Genomic DNA, 13,823 nt, shown 5'->3' with positions numbered 1-13,823 from the left:
GCAGAAGTGGGGGATCTTCTCATAGTGAAAATCGTACCAAGTACCCACTTTGTCCTCCTGAGAGTTTTTGAGCAAAAAACCTCGCACCAACGGCTCAAACAGCATGATCCTTACTCTGACACGCAGTTGGCTCCCTCTAGCTATCCCGTCCTTGTCCACGTCCACTTTAACCACTTCACCAAGCCAGTTGCCTAACGCCTTCCCGAAAGCATCCGTCCTCTTACCAGGTGGGAGATCAGAGATCTTAACCCACACATCTATCCTATCAAAAACCATCTCTAATGGTCGGACATTGTTCTCATATTCCTTCAGGGCCAGGACATTGAAATCATATTGCCAAGGTCCATTATTCATTGCATGTATCCAATCTCCTTCGCTCCCAAAGTGCACAACAAAGACGTTGTCGCCCATGTCCCCGAACCGTGCCTCGTGATGGAGTCCCCAAGCCCTCTGCATCGTTTTCTCCAGCACCGTCTTGTTCAACGGTTGCGGGGAGAAAGCCTTACCCACCGCTGACCACTTCATGTTCTTGGGCAAGATCTGATCTGGTTCCTCGAAGACGAAACCCTCCGCTTCCTTGTCCAGCAAAACCATCCCTCCCATCCTAGCGGAGAGACTTGCGGTCGGATCTGGCGTCTTGCACATGATCGGGGATCTAGAAGAACCCTTACCGCCGGGTTTGCCTTTGACGCCGGGATCTCCGCAGGTTGCACCGTCGCCTTCTCCGCCATAGCTCCGCACCTTGAAGGAGGAAGACTACACCAGTCTGTGCTGAGGGAGACGCAGTCGCCGCCCCAGACACCACCGTAATCTCACCACCCCCAGCGACAAAACCCTAACCCTAGCGTCGTCAGGGGATCGCCTCGCAATCGCCCTTCAGTAGCCGCTTAGCGTTTCACCCGTGGTGGACCCTCCAGAGTGAAGGGTTACAGATGCTAACAGTTTATTCTTACCCAGCCCGTGGGGCCAGATGCTAATATTGTATCCCAACATGTTTCCGTGTCCGTCCTGAAGGGAAGAATGTTTCAGGGAAGGACTACGGTACACATGATAGAGACTAGAGAGGCTAACAGCACCAGTGAGCTTAACTCTTTCGAATCAAGTGGATTATTGCGATTGTTTTGTTTTGTTTTGTTTTTACCGTGTGTTTTAACTATGTTCTGGAAGTGTTTTGTTCGTTTGTATAATCATGTCGGGTTGCTGTCGGAGACAATGTTTATTTTGAGAAGAGTGTGGTGTTGTTTGGCGCGTGGTTTGTGCGATGTTTGAACTGCATCTAGTTTTTTTTAACACAACCGCGTCTAGTTGGCAACGCCCAACAAGATTACAACAGCTAATCATTTTTTACCATTTCATTTATTCCCAATTGATTATTTGGAAGAGGATTCGGCGTTCTATCGTGAAACGGATATTGTCAGACTTCTGTTGCGCCCGCACTTCTCTTTCCTGCCCTAGTCAAAAAGGTCTGCTAATTATCTTGCCCTGCTTTATACTCCATCCATTTTTAAATATAAGTCTTTTTAAAGATTTCAATGAATACATACAGTATATAGACATAGTAGTTTAGAGTGTAGATTCACTCATTTTGCTCTGTATGTAGTCTATATTGAAATCTCTAAAAATACTTATATTTAGGATAGAAAGCAAAGAATAATTTCCTTTCATCGTGTACAAAATCGGCCGAGGTGAGTAGGTGACTGATTTACAGTCTGGTTGCACTTGAAATTCACCGGCGACGCAAAACCAACCGTGCAATTGAAAATCATCATCTGCAAAAAGAAAATTCAACCTTGCAAAAGAAAAGAGTGGCCTAACTTTGGGTGCACTGCTTTGTTTGTCAATTCCAATGAAGGATAGACTGCCTTCATAATCATTGTCGCACTAGACTGGAAACTGAAAACTGAAACCGAAGAAAAATAAGGAGCTAAACAACTGCTACTAGACTGAGTGAAACTGAATGACCATAGCTCATATGCTCTGTTAGAGTTATATTTCTGATGTTTTTTGGCCTTTTACATTCTAGCCTCTTGGCATTCTCTGTAGCTTTTTGGCATCCTCATGTATATGTATATATGTTGGCTTTGGCCTCCTAATATACAAGTTGCTATTCCAACATGGTAACGGAGCCCAGGTTTTAGGATATCCACCGCACGGTGCAACTCGTGCTGCTTAGATCTCTACACTTTTATGCACTCGAACGGGAAACTACAGTATGTTTCTTCGTCTTCCAGGCAATGAAAGAACCACCAACAAAAACACAATAAATAGAAAGTGAACGGCGATCTGTATGTGAAAACACTGAGAATAAGGCCGTCGCCATGCAAGCTCACAACTGAATAACAAGAAACCGAATATTGAAAAAATTGACTGTAGAATAAGACAGATATAAATAAACTCTCAGTATTGATAGACTGAACAATGCTACAAGCTCACAGACCAAGGAACAGAAGCCATGGAGAAACTGTAAGCCAACACATAGCTTTGCAAACCTTCTTGTGGCGGTTTGCTTTATTTATAAAGCGGGGCGAAAGTCTTTTTCGATAACCTTCTTGTGATCTCAGTACACACATCTAACATAAACACAAGACGCACAAGAGATGCACCTGAGCAAAGCACCAAGGTATCAGATTAGCTAACCAAATGTCTTAGAAACCAGTCACACTGCACTCCGCACACCGTTTGGGCAGCTGAGCTAAGGAGTCTAGTACTCTAGTCTTCACCGGAGTAGTCAGATTCGCTCGGTTCCGATGCATCTTCATCCTCGGACTCCACGTTGTCGCTCCCGGAATCGATGTAGACTGTTGTCACATTCCGCTCCTGGAATCGATGTAGACTATTGTCATCTAGTACTATACCTATACTTTGTACTATACGGAAGGGAACAACAGTATACATAGATCAGTATATAAACCTATCAACATAAGATCTAATTTAAAAAGCTCGACGCGAGTAATACAACGGTGAAAACGGTTCGAGATTTGAACGCATGATTTAAGAAATAAAATATTTTGAATAAACAGATTAAAAAAATAAAACTTATAGATTGCGACAAGTGGCGCACTCCGGCAAGTGTCACGCTAGGGCCGTGTCTGAGCCTAGAAGCAAGGAACTCGGGCCCAGCACTGCACGGCCTGTTATACTTATTATTTGTTTTATATTACTAAACAGTATAGCAGGGCGAGGTGGGAGCCTCCACAAAGCTTTGGCGTTGCTAGCCGTACGATCGTCTGCCTGGATATCTCTTGGGTTGCTGCTCCACGAGACTATCTACTTCACCTGTGGTTGATTGGGCCTGGATTGTTTCTTGGGCCGGTGGACTAGCTTAAGCAGACAAAGTGTATATGAAACACAAACGTAAGTAGTTGTTTCCTAAATTTTGCTAAAAAAGTTGTTTCTCAAATAAAAAATAGCTGCGTATGAGTGGGGCATTATCTGCTGCCTTTGATAGTAATATTGAGGCTCACAATCTTGTGAAAGTCGTGTCTTCTTTGTGGGCGGGCCATCTTGTCTGGCTAACATCTCCACCATCTATTATCTGTATTCCCCAAAACATTTTGCAATAGACGGTGGTTTTAAAAAAAATTGTTGCTCGTGTTGGCGTCGCAGCGCCACACAACATTGACGCCCCACTGCCTAACTCCCTCACGTGCGCGTGGCAACAATGAGAAGGTCTACCAATATGGGAATCAAGCATCGCTAAATTTTTTTTTTAGGGGAAGTGACACTATTTTTTAAACAATGATAAAAGATTTGTCTCATCGATTAATTAAGCAGAAAAGATTGTCCGATTAATTTTATCTTACCAATTGTGCTATTGACTATCATGTATGTTCTCTAAACCTATGTTACTTATTCATGTTATTGTTTTCAAGATATCTTTCATAGACACTATTCATTTAAAAGCTAGAGCAATCACTTGACTAATTCTATTTCCCGAGACAATCGCAATACTACATTTTTTACCGTTGTCTAATATACGGGTTAATTCATGCAAGTTTAATTTCTATATTTTATATTTAAAAAAATACATGATATTTCATCATTCTATCATAAAATTAGCTGGCGCAACAATGCGCGCCATCATGGTCTAGTATGATCTAAAACAACCCAATAAACCTAGAAAATAGCACAGCAGGCTAAAAGCATGAGGTCCAAATGTGCCACAGGCCGGCCCATTTACTAAATGTGTTGTGTCAGGGCCAGGGAGCAAGGCACGTGGGTCGGCGCGACATGACCCGTGTAGTAAACGCGCATGTGTGGGTTGTGTCGTGCCAGGCATGATTAACATCGGCCGGGGCATGCCGTGCTGGCCCCTTTGGCCAGCTCTCCGCGAGCCCGATGCATCTGGGTTCGGGTCTAGGGTCCCTAGGGCCTTGTTTAGTAAGGCTTAATCCATGTGGATTGGCCCGAGCCACGTGGGCCGTCCTAGGCGGACTGTTACACGCGGATTCAAATTTGGCTATTTGGTTTGGATCAGGGCGGGGAATCTTATATTTTTTGTGAAAAACATGATCATTCTCTGAATCTGTAGGAAATTTTTTAAAATTGGGTACATTTTCTGAATTTGTGAAAATAAAATAAAATGCAAACATTTTTCGAAATTTGTTTTTTGAATTATCAAACATTTCTTGAAAAGAAGCAAATAATTTTTTTAATTCTTTTATTTTGAATTTTTGAACATTTTTCTATAAAATTATAAAGAAAATTTGGAAACAGAAAATATTTTGAAAAATACAAACATTTTTGAAAAGGAAAAGTAAAGTTGAAAAAGGGAAAAGGAAAAGGAAAGAAAAGAAAACAGAAAAGCTTAAAAAGAAAATGGGTCGGCCCTGTCGCGGGCGCCATGTGCGAAGCCTCGACAATTATTTTCCTTGAGTGAGAGGCACGTTTTTGCATCCGCGATTGTTTTGTTTCCGTGAGAGGCACGGACGTGCCTCTCGAAAACGAATAAAAACATGTTTTCTCTTTTTCCTTCCATGAGAGGCATGGTTTTTGCTTTCACGAGAGGTACGGGCTTGCTTCTGTGAGAGGCACGGTCGTGCCTCTTGAAAACGGATTTTAAAAAGGAAAAAAAAAGCATGCTCCCGGTTTGGCTTTTTCATCTGGTTTTTTCTGTGAAAAAAATCGTCAAAATCTTGACACAAGGAATCCAATGGTGAAAACGGTTCGGAATGTAGATGTCAGTTTAAGAGATAAGACGTTTTGAACAAACGAATCTTAGAAAAAAGGAAAACTTTCATGGTGCAACAAGTGGCGCATGGAAAATTAAATTGATTTTCGAAAGGAGTACTTTTAACTAGTGATTTTGTATTGGAGATTTGGAGGTCCCGCAGACTAGGAGGTCTCGTGATTTTGAGTGAATAGCATAAAACTATCTATCAAAAATTTGTTTGTGACCGATAACTACCACTTTTGGCGTCGGCTGTTTCAAAAAACCTAAAACGCCTGTTGCTAAGAAAATAAACCGGTTTATAACAGGTCGGGCCCGCATCTAAACGAACCGTCGGTTTGACCGTTAGATGACATGTGGGACCCCCATGTCAGTGTCTCTTCCTCATTTCCTTCACTCCTCTCTGCCTCCCTTCTCCTTCTTCGACGTCAACTCCCACCGGAGACGGACCCCGAAGTTCACCGGAGACAGCGGCGCGGCCATGGGGGACGACCACATTGCTCTCCTGCGCGCACGACTGCCTCCATCCACACAACTGCGTCCTTGCGGATGGCGGCGTCCAGCAAGGCGACGGAGCGTCGGCCGCCTCCCCTTCCACCAGCGCCAGCCGCCCCTTCTTACACCTCACCGGCGTTGGTCGGCTGCTCCTCCGCCTCCCCAACTGCCTCCTCTCCCAGATCCTCTTCTCCTCCCTGTAGTCTGCAACCCGCTGCGTCGTCCTCTACGGCCTAGAGCCATGGCGCCACCGGCCAAAGGCGCTGCGCCGCATTGCCGGGCCAACCTCGGCAGCCGCTGCTCGTGCAGGGTCCAGGCGGCGATGGGCCGTGGCTGCAGGTGGCAGGGGCGGCTAACTTCGGCAGGAGGCCTCCCTGGAGGCGGTCCTCCATGGTGGCGTCCAGCAGGGCGACGAAGCCGTCCACCTGCTCCTTGCACGTACTGGATGGCGACGAGCGACAGAGGGGAGCTCCACGGCAGCGCCATGGCTGGACGGCGAGCTCCTCGTGTTGGGGAACATAGTAATTTCAAAATTTTCCTACGTACACGCAAGATCATGGTGATGGCATAGCAACGAGAGGGGAGAGTGTTGTCCACGTACCCTCGTAGACCGTAAGCGGAAGCGTTAGCACAACGCGGTTGATGTAGTCGTACGTCTTCACGATCCGACCGATCCAAGTACTGAACGTACGACACCTCCGAGTTCAGCACACGTTCAGCTCGATGACGATCCCCGGGCTCCGATCCAGCAAAGCTTCGGGGATGAGTTCCGTCAGCACGACGGCGTGGTGACGATGATGATGCTCTACCGGCGCAGGGCTTCGCCTAAACTCCGCGACGATATGACCGAGGTGGAATATGATGGAGGGGGGCACCGCACACGGCTAAGGAACAATCCGTAGATCAACTTGTGTGTCCTGGGGTGCCCCCTGCCCCCGTATATAATGGAGTAAGGGGGGAGGTGGCCGGCCCTAGGAGGGGGCGCGCCAAGTGTGGAGTCCTACTAGGACTCCCTAGTCTCTACTCCTAATGTCTCAGTTGGTAGGTCGCGTTCCGGGTTTTATTTTCGTCCCACCTCACTCGGTCTTTTTTGGTACTTCTTTGATACTTCCTCCCACCATCCCTTCAGCCGCGAAAAATCAAAGAAAACCCCGCGATCGAGTCCGCACACGCCCAAACTTACAGGGTTTTTTTCGTCCCACCATTTTCGTCCGAGTTTTTTTCGCTGGTTTTTTCGTCCCCTCCCCACCCCACCCCACGCACGCAGCGAAAAAACACCCCGCAAAAAACCGCTCCTATCGATCCGTCGAGGACACAGAGCCGCCGTCCTCTCGTGCGATCTCGCTGCCGTCGCCCTCCGATCCGTTCCTCCTCGTTTCCCGAGGATACGCAGCTGGATCCGCCGATGCGGATCCAGGCAGACGCGGCCGTCGTGGATCACGAGGACACCGCCACCACCGGCGCCTCGGATACGTCGCCCGTTGCGGATTAGGATCCCCAGGACGCTGACGCCACCGCGGATCCACTGCCACACACAGCTCGGGCCCGAGCCGCGATGGGCTCAGCTTCTGTTGCACGTCTGCCTCCGCGTACGTGCCATCCACCCGTCCTGTATTGTTCCTCTGCAGGCCCCTTCTTTACAATTTTAATTTGTGCCATGCAGTGTTCGTCCATGGCGGCTGCATCGGCCGCCTGCGTCGTCGGCATCCATCGCCGACTGTCAGGTATCAGCAGTTCACAAAATACTCGTGAATCAATTCATTCCCTCGGCGTCGAACATTTGTGTCTGGTGATATTCGTGTGTTCCATGTGATATTGATTCATCCTAGCACACGGCGTCCTGTATTGCATTTGTGTATAGCTTTACATGGTGTCTGGTGATATTCGTGTGTTCCATGTGAACATCTTACTTGGTGTTTGGTAAGTTCGTGCATTTGAGATAAATTGGGACCAGGCTGTATTTGTGTTGTTCGCTTACAATTTTGGGTATATTTTTGGTGTATCAGGTGTCAAAAATTGTAGCTGATGAGATGAATAATTACCTGTTGTTTGACCACACCTTGCAGATTCGTGTTTCCCAGCATAACTTCTAGGTAGGTACATTTTACTTGTTTAGGCATGAAGAGTTATCCTTGGTTTTGTTGTGTTTATATGGGTAGGCATTTGCTACTGCTGAAATGCTTGTACCAGCTCACGATAATAGTCAACAGCAATGAAATTGACCCATTTTTTAAACTGTACTGTAGTCAACATTGGAAGTAATTGTTTGATATAGTTCCGCACTCTGTCAATAAAACTGAAATCCAACTTCTGGTTTTTTTCCTTTGCTGTAGATATGCTGAGAAGTAAGCATCGAAGTTCCAAATTTTCCACACTATGCTCCATGTCAGATGATATTAATGCACTATTCATTTACCTGTTGACTTGTTGTTGTTGTTTTCCTATTACATGTAATAAATATTTCATATCGCCCCTCTTACAGTATCCCTTTATGTTGGCAAAACTCAGGTTGACATCTAGATCACACAACTTAATATTCCTTTATCTAGGTTTCTGCTGGAGCCCCACCACTAATGGTGCACAAAGAATTACTACACCTATTCGGGTCACTCTGACAACGGGTGCTGCTTATGAAGCCTCAGTTGAGACGCGCCTTTAATTCCTTAAATCAAAATTGATGTGATGGGATTTCAAACATCAGTTTGAGAGAAATCTGTTTTGCCTTGAGAAAATTTTCATGGAGTTCTACCATGGTTCTTGCTACTGCCGATGGGTATTCTTCTTGCATACCTAATAGGTTAACTTTGTGCATATGCTTTCAAGCATGATTAGACGTTTGCCTATGTTTGTCTGCGTCCATCTTGTATCCAGGTTTTATTTATGTGTCAATTCTATACTCCTATCAGCAGGCGAAAAGCGGTCCCTGGAGCTTCAGCACAAGGGTCAGGCTTTCCAGGGAGAAAAGAGGGCAGCACTTTTTTTCTTCAAATGATACTCTTTGTAGTGTGTCTCTTCCAAGACAGGAACTGAGTATTTCTATAGTATTTTTGTTTACAATTAATTAGCTACAATCAAGGCATCATGCGAGGACCGAGCTCCTTGAGAAGTTGTTTTCATGATTATGTGTTATTATGCAAACTTTCTCTCAATTCATAAATGAAATGAAGCACAACTAAGGAAAAATTTGATGTTTATTGTATTCTTTTTTTTTCATCTCTTTCCTCATGAACATGCCAACAAGAATATATAATGAGATTTTTTTTTGTAAGTGGGCCTGCTGTATATAACTTAAATAGATATGCCCAACCATTGACATCGTGCCACTATGATTCAAGTGATTCGAATGATACAAATTATAAATTGTCTATACATTCAAGTTTTTGCTGATACTTATAATCATTTGCTTCACGATGGACAGGCGCGGCAACGCGCGCCTTCATGTTCTAGTCCTAGTAGGATTCCACCTCCCTTGTTGGAGTAGGAGAGGGGGAAAGAGGGGGAGAGGAAGAAGGAAAGGGGGGCTGCGCCCCTTGTCCAATTCGGACCAGAGGGGGGGCGCAGGCTTCCTTCCTTTTGGCCTCTCTCCACTATTCCCGTATGGCCCAATAAGGCTCATATACTCCCCGGCGAATTCCCGTAACTCTCCGGTACTCCGAAAAATACCCGAATCACTCGGAACCTTTCCGAACTCAGAATATAGTCGTCCAATATATCGATCTTTACGTCTCGATCATTTCGAGACTCCTTGTCATGTCCCCGATCTCATCCGGGACTCCGAACTCCTTCGATACATCAAAACTCATAAACTTATAATATAACTGCCATCGAAACCTTAAGCGTGCGGACCCTACGGGTTCGAGAACTATGTAGACATGACCTAGAACTATTCTTGGTCAATAATCAATAGCGGAACCTGGATGCCCATATTGGCTCCTACATATTCTACGAAGATCTTTATCGGTCAAATCGCATAACAACATACTTTGTTCCCTTTGTCATCGGTATGTTACTTGCCCGAGATTTGATCGTCGGTATCCAATACCTAGTTCAATTTCGTTACCGGCAAGTCTCTTTACTCGTTCCGTAATGCATCATCCTGTAACCAACTCATTTGGTCACATTGCTTGCAAGGCTTATAATGATGTGCATTACCGAGAGGGCCCAGAGATACCTCTCCGACAATCGGAGTGACAAAACCTAATCTCGAAATACGCCAACTCAACATGTACCTTCGGAGACACCTGTAGTACTCCTTTATAATCACCCAGTTACGTTGTGACGTTTGGTAGTACCCAAAGTGTTCCTCCGATAAACGGGAGTTGCATAATTCTCATAGTTACAGGAACATGTATAAGTCATGAAGAAAGCAATAGCAACATACTAAACGATCAAGTGCTAGGCTAACGGAATGGGTCATGTCAATCACATTATTCTCCTAATGATGTGATCCCATTAATCAAATAACAACACATGTCTATGGTTAGGAAACATAACCATCTTTGATTAATGAGCTAGTCAAGTAGAGGCATACTAGTGACTATATGTTTGTCTATGTATTCACACATGTATCATGTTTCCGGTTAATACAATTCTAGCATGAATAATAAACATTTATCATGAAATAAGGAAATAAATAATAACTTTATTATTGCCTCTAGGGCATATTTCCTTCAGTCTCCCACTTGCACTAGAGTCAATAATCTAGTTCACATCGCTATGTGATTTAACACCAATATTCACATCTGCATGTGATTAATACCCATAGTTCACATCATCATGTGATCAACACCCAAAGGGTTAACTAGAGTCAATAATCTAGTTCACATCGCTATGTGATTAACACCCAAAGAGTACTAAGGTATGATCATGTTTTGCTTGTGAGAGAACTTTAGTCAACGGGTCTGTCATATTCAGAGCCGTATGTATTTCACAAATATTCTATGTCCACAATGCTCTGCACGGAGCTACTCTAGCTAATTGCTCCCACTTTCAATATGTGTCCAGATTGAGACTTAGAGTCATCTGGATTGGTGTAAAAGCTTGCATCGTTGTAACTTTTATGACGGGCTCTTTTATCACCTCCATAATCGAGAAACATCTCCTTAGTCCTCAATAAGGATATTCTTGACCCATGTCCAGTGATCTACTTATTAGATCAAAATTGTATTCCTTTGCCAAACACAGAGCAAGGTATACAATAGGTCTGGTTCACAGCATAGCATACTTTATAGAACCTATGACTGAGGCATAGGGAATGACTTTTCATTCTCTTTCTATTTTCTGCAATGGTCGGGTCTTGAGTCTTACTCAACTTCACACCTTGTAACACAAGCAAGAACTCCTTCTTTGACTGTTCCATTTTGAACTATTTCAAAAATTTATCAAGGTATGTACTCATTGAAAAATCTTATCAAGCGTCTTGATCTATCTATATAGATCTTGATGCTCAATGTGTAAGCAGCTTCACCGAGGTCTTGCTTTGAAAAACTCTTATTCAAGTATCCTTTCATGCTATGCAGAATAATTCTATATTATTTCCGATCAACAATATGTCATTCACATATACTTATCAGAAATGCTGTTGTGCTCCCACTCACTTTCTTGTAAATACAGCCTTCTTCAAAAGTCTGTATAAAACCATATGCTTTGATCAACTCATCAAAGCATATATTCCAACTCCGAGATGCTTGCACCAGTCCATAGATGGATCGCTGGAGCTTGCACAATTTGTTAGCACCTTTAGGATTGACAAAACCTTCTGGTTGCATCATATACAACTCTTCTTTTAAGAAAACCATTAAGGAATGCAGTTTTGTTTATCCATTTGCCAGATTTCATAAAATGCGGCAATTGCTAACATGATTCAGATAGACTTAAGCATAGATACGAGTGAAAAACTCTCATCGTAGCCAACACCTTGAACTTGTCGAAAACCTTTTGCGACAATTCTAGCTTTGTAGATAGTAACACTATCAGCGTCCGTCTTCCTCTTGAAGATCCATTTAATCTCAATGTCTTGCCGATCATTGGGCAAGTCAATCAAAGTCCATACTTTGTTTTCATACATGGATCTTATCTCAGATCTCATGGCCTCAAGCCATTTTGCAGAATCTGGGCTCACCATCACTTCTTCATAGTTCGTAGGTTCGTCATGGTCTAGTAACATAACTTCCAGAACAGTATTACCGTACCACTCTGGTGTGGATCTTACTCTGTAAGACCTACGAGGTTCTATAGTAACTTAATCTGAAGTTTCATGATCATCATCATTAACTTCCTCACTAATTGGTGTAGTAGTCACACGAACAGATTTCTGTGATGAACTACTTTCCAATAAGGGAGCAGGTACAGTTACCTCATCAAGTTGTACTTTCCTCCCACTCACTTCTTTCGAGAGAAACTCCTTCTCTAGAAAGGATCCATTCTTAGCAATGAATATCTTGCCTTCCGATCTGTGATAGAAGGTGTACCCAATAGTTAACTTTGGGTATTCTATGAAGACACACTTTTTCGATTTGGGTTTGAGCTTATCAGGTTGAAACTTTTTTCATATAAGCATCACAACTCTAAACTTTAAGAAACGGCAGCTTAGGTTTACTGCTAAACCATAGTTCATACGGTGTCGTCTCAACGGATTTAGATGGTGCCCTTTTAAACGTGAATGCAGTTGTCTCTAATGCACAACCCCAAAACGATAGTGGTAAAACTGATAAGAGACATCATAGATCGCACCATATCCAATAAAGTGCGGTTACGATGTTCGGACACACCATAACATTGTGGTGTTCCAGGTGGCGTGAGCTGTGAAATTATTCCACATTATTTTAATTGAAGACCAAACTCGTAACTGAAATATTCGTCTCCGCGATCAGATCGTAGAAAGTTTATTTTCTTGTTACGATGACTTTTCCACTTCACTCTGAAATTCTTTGAACCTTTTAATTATTTCAGACTTATGTTTCATCAAGAAGATATACTTATATCTGCTCAAATCATCTCGTGAAGGTCAGAAAATAACGATACCCGCCACGAGCATCAACACTCATTGGACCGCATACATCGGTATGTATTATTTCCAATAAGTCACTAGCTCGTTCCATTGTTCCGGAGAACGGAGTTTTAGTCATCTTGCCCAAAAGGCACGGTTCGCAAGCATAAAATGATTCATAACCAAGTGATTCCGAAAATCCATCTTTATAGAGTTTCTTCATGCGCTTTACACCGATATGACCCAAACGGAAGTGCCACAAATAAGTTGCACTATCATTATTAACTTTTCATCTTTTGGCATCAATATTATGAATATGTGTATCACTACGATCAAGATCCAACAAACTATTTTCATTGGGTGTATGACCATTGAAGGTTTTATTCATGTAAACAGAACAACAATTATTCTCTGACTTTAAATGAATAACCGTATTGCAATAAACATGATCAAATCATATTCATGCTCAACGCAAACGCCAAATAACATTTATTTAGGTTTAACACTAATCCCGAAAGTATAGGGAGTGTGCGATGATGATCATATCAATCTTGGAACCACTTCCAACACACATCGTCACTTCACCCTCAACTAGTTTCTGTTTATTCTGTAACTCCTGTTTTGAGTTACTAATATTTAGCAACCGAACAAGTATCAAATACTCAGGGGTTACTATAAACACTAGTAAGGTACACATCAATAACATGTATATCAAATATACCCTTGTTCACTTTGCCATCCTTCTTATCCACCAAATATTCAAGGCATTTCCGCTTCTAGTGACCATTTCCTTTGCAGTGTAAGCACTCAGTTTCAGGCTTTGGTTCAGCTTTGGGCTTCTTCATGGGAGTGACAACTTGCTTGTCATTCTACTTGAAGTTCCCCTTTCTTTCCCTTTGCCCTTTTTCTTGAAACTAGTGATCTTGTCAACCATCAACACTTGATGCTCTTTCTTGATTTCTAACTTCGTTGATTTCAACATCACGAAGCGCTCGGGAATCGTTTTCGTCATTCCTTGCATACTATAGTTCATCACAAAGTTCTACTAACTTGGTGATGGTGACTAGAGAATTCTGTCAATCACTATATTATCTGGAAGATTAACTCCCACTTGATTCAAGTGATTGAAGTACCCAGACAATCTAAGCACATGCTCACTAGTTGAGCGAT

General features: G+C 43.3%; 1 long non-coding RNA gene across 3 annotated transcripts; it reads left to right on the top strand.

Moving 5' to 3' along the window:
- Positions 1–7,198: 7,198 nt before the first annotated feature.
- Positions 7,199–8,829, top strand: LOC119307324. Of its 3 annotated transcripts, none has more exons than XR_005149259.1 (4): positions 7,199–7,254; positions 7,329–7,758; positions 8,215–8,438; positions 8,572–8,829. It is a non-coding gene; the product is annotated as an uncharacterized LOC119307324 (long non-coding RNA). The 3 variants fall into 3 exon arrangements; XR_005149257.1 differs by lacking the exon at positions 7,199–7,254 and having other exon boundaries at positions 7,273–7,585; positions 7,672–7,758; XR_005149255.1 differs by lacking the exon at positions 7,199–7,254 and having other exon boundaries at positions 7,273–7,758.
- The last annotated feature ends 4,994 nt before the right edge of the window (positions 8,830–13,823 follow it).

The sequence above is a fragment of the Triticum dicoccoides genome, chromosome 1B (assembly GCF_002162155.2).
Source record: "Triticum dicoccoides isolate Atlit2015 ecotype Zavitan chromosome 1B, WEW_v2.0, whole genome shotgun sequence".
Taxonomy (NCBI): domain Eukaryota; kingdom Viridiplantae; phylum Streptophyta; class Magnoliopsida; order Poales; family Poaceae; genus Triticum; species Triticum dicoccoides.
The sequence above is the reverse complement of the archived record's forward strand: the minus strand, read 5'-3'. Positions and strand labels throughout refer to the sequence as shown.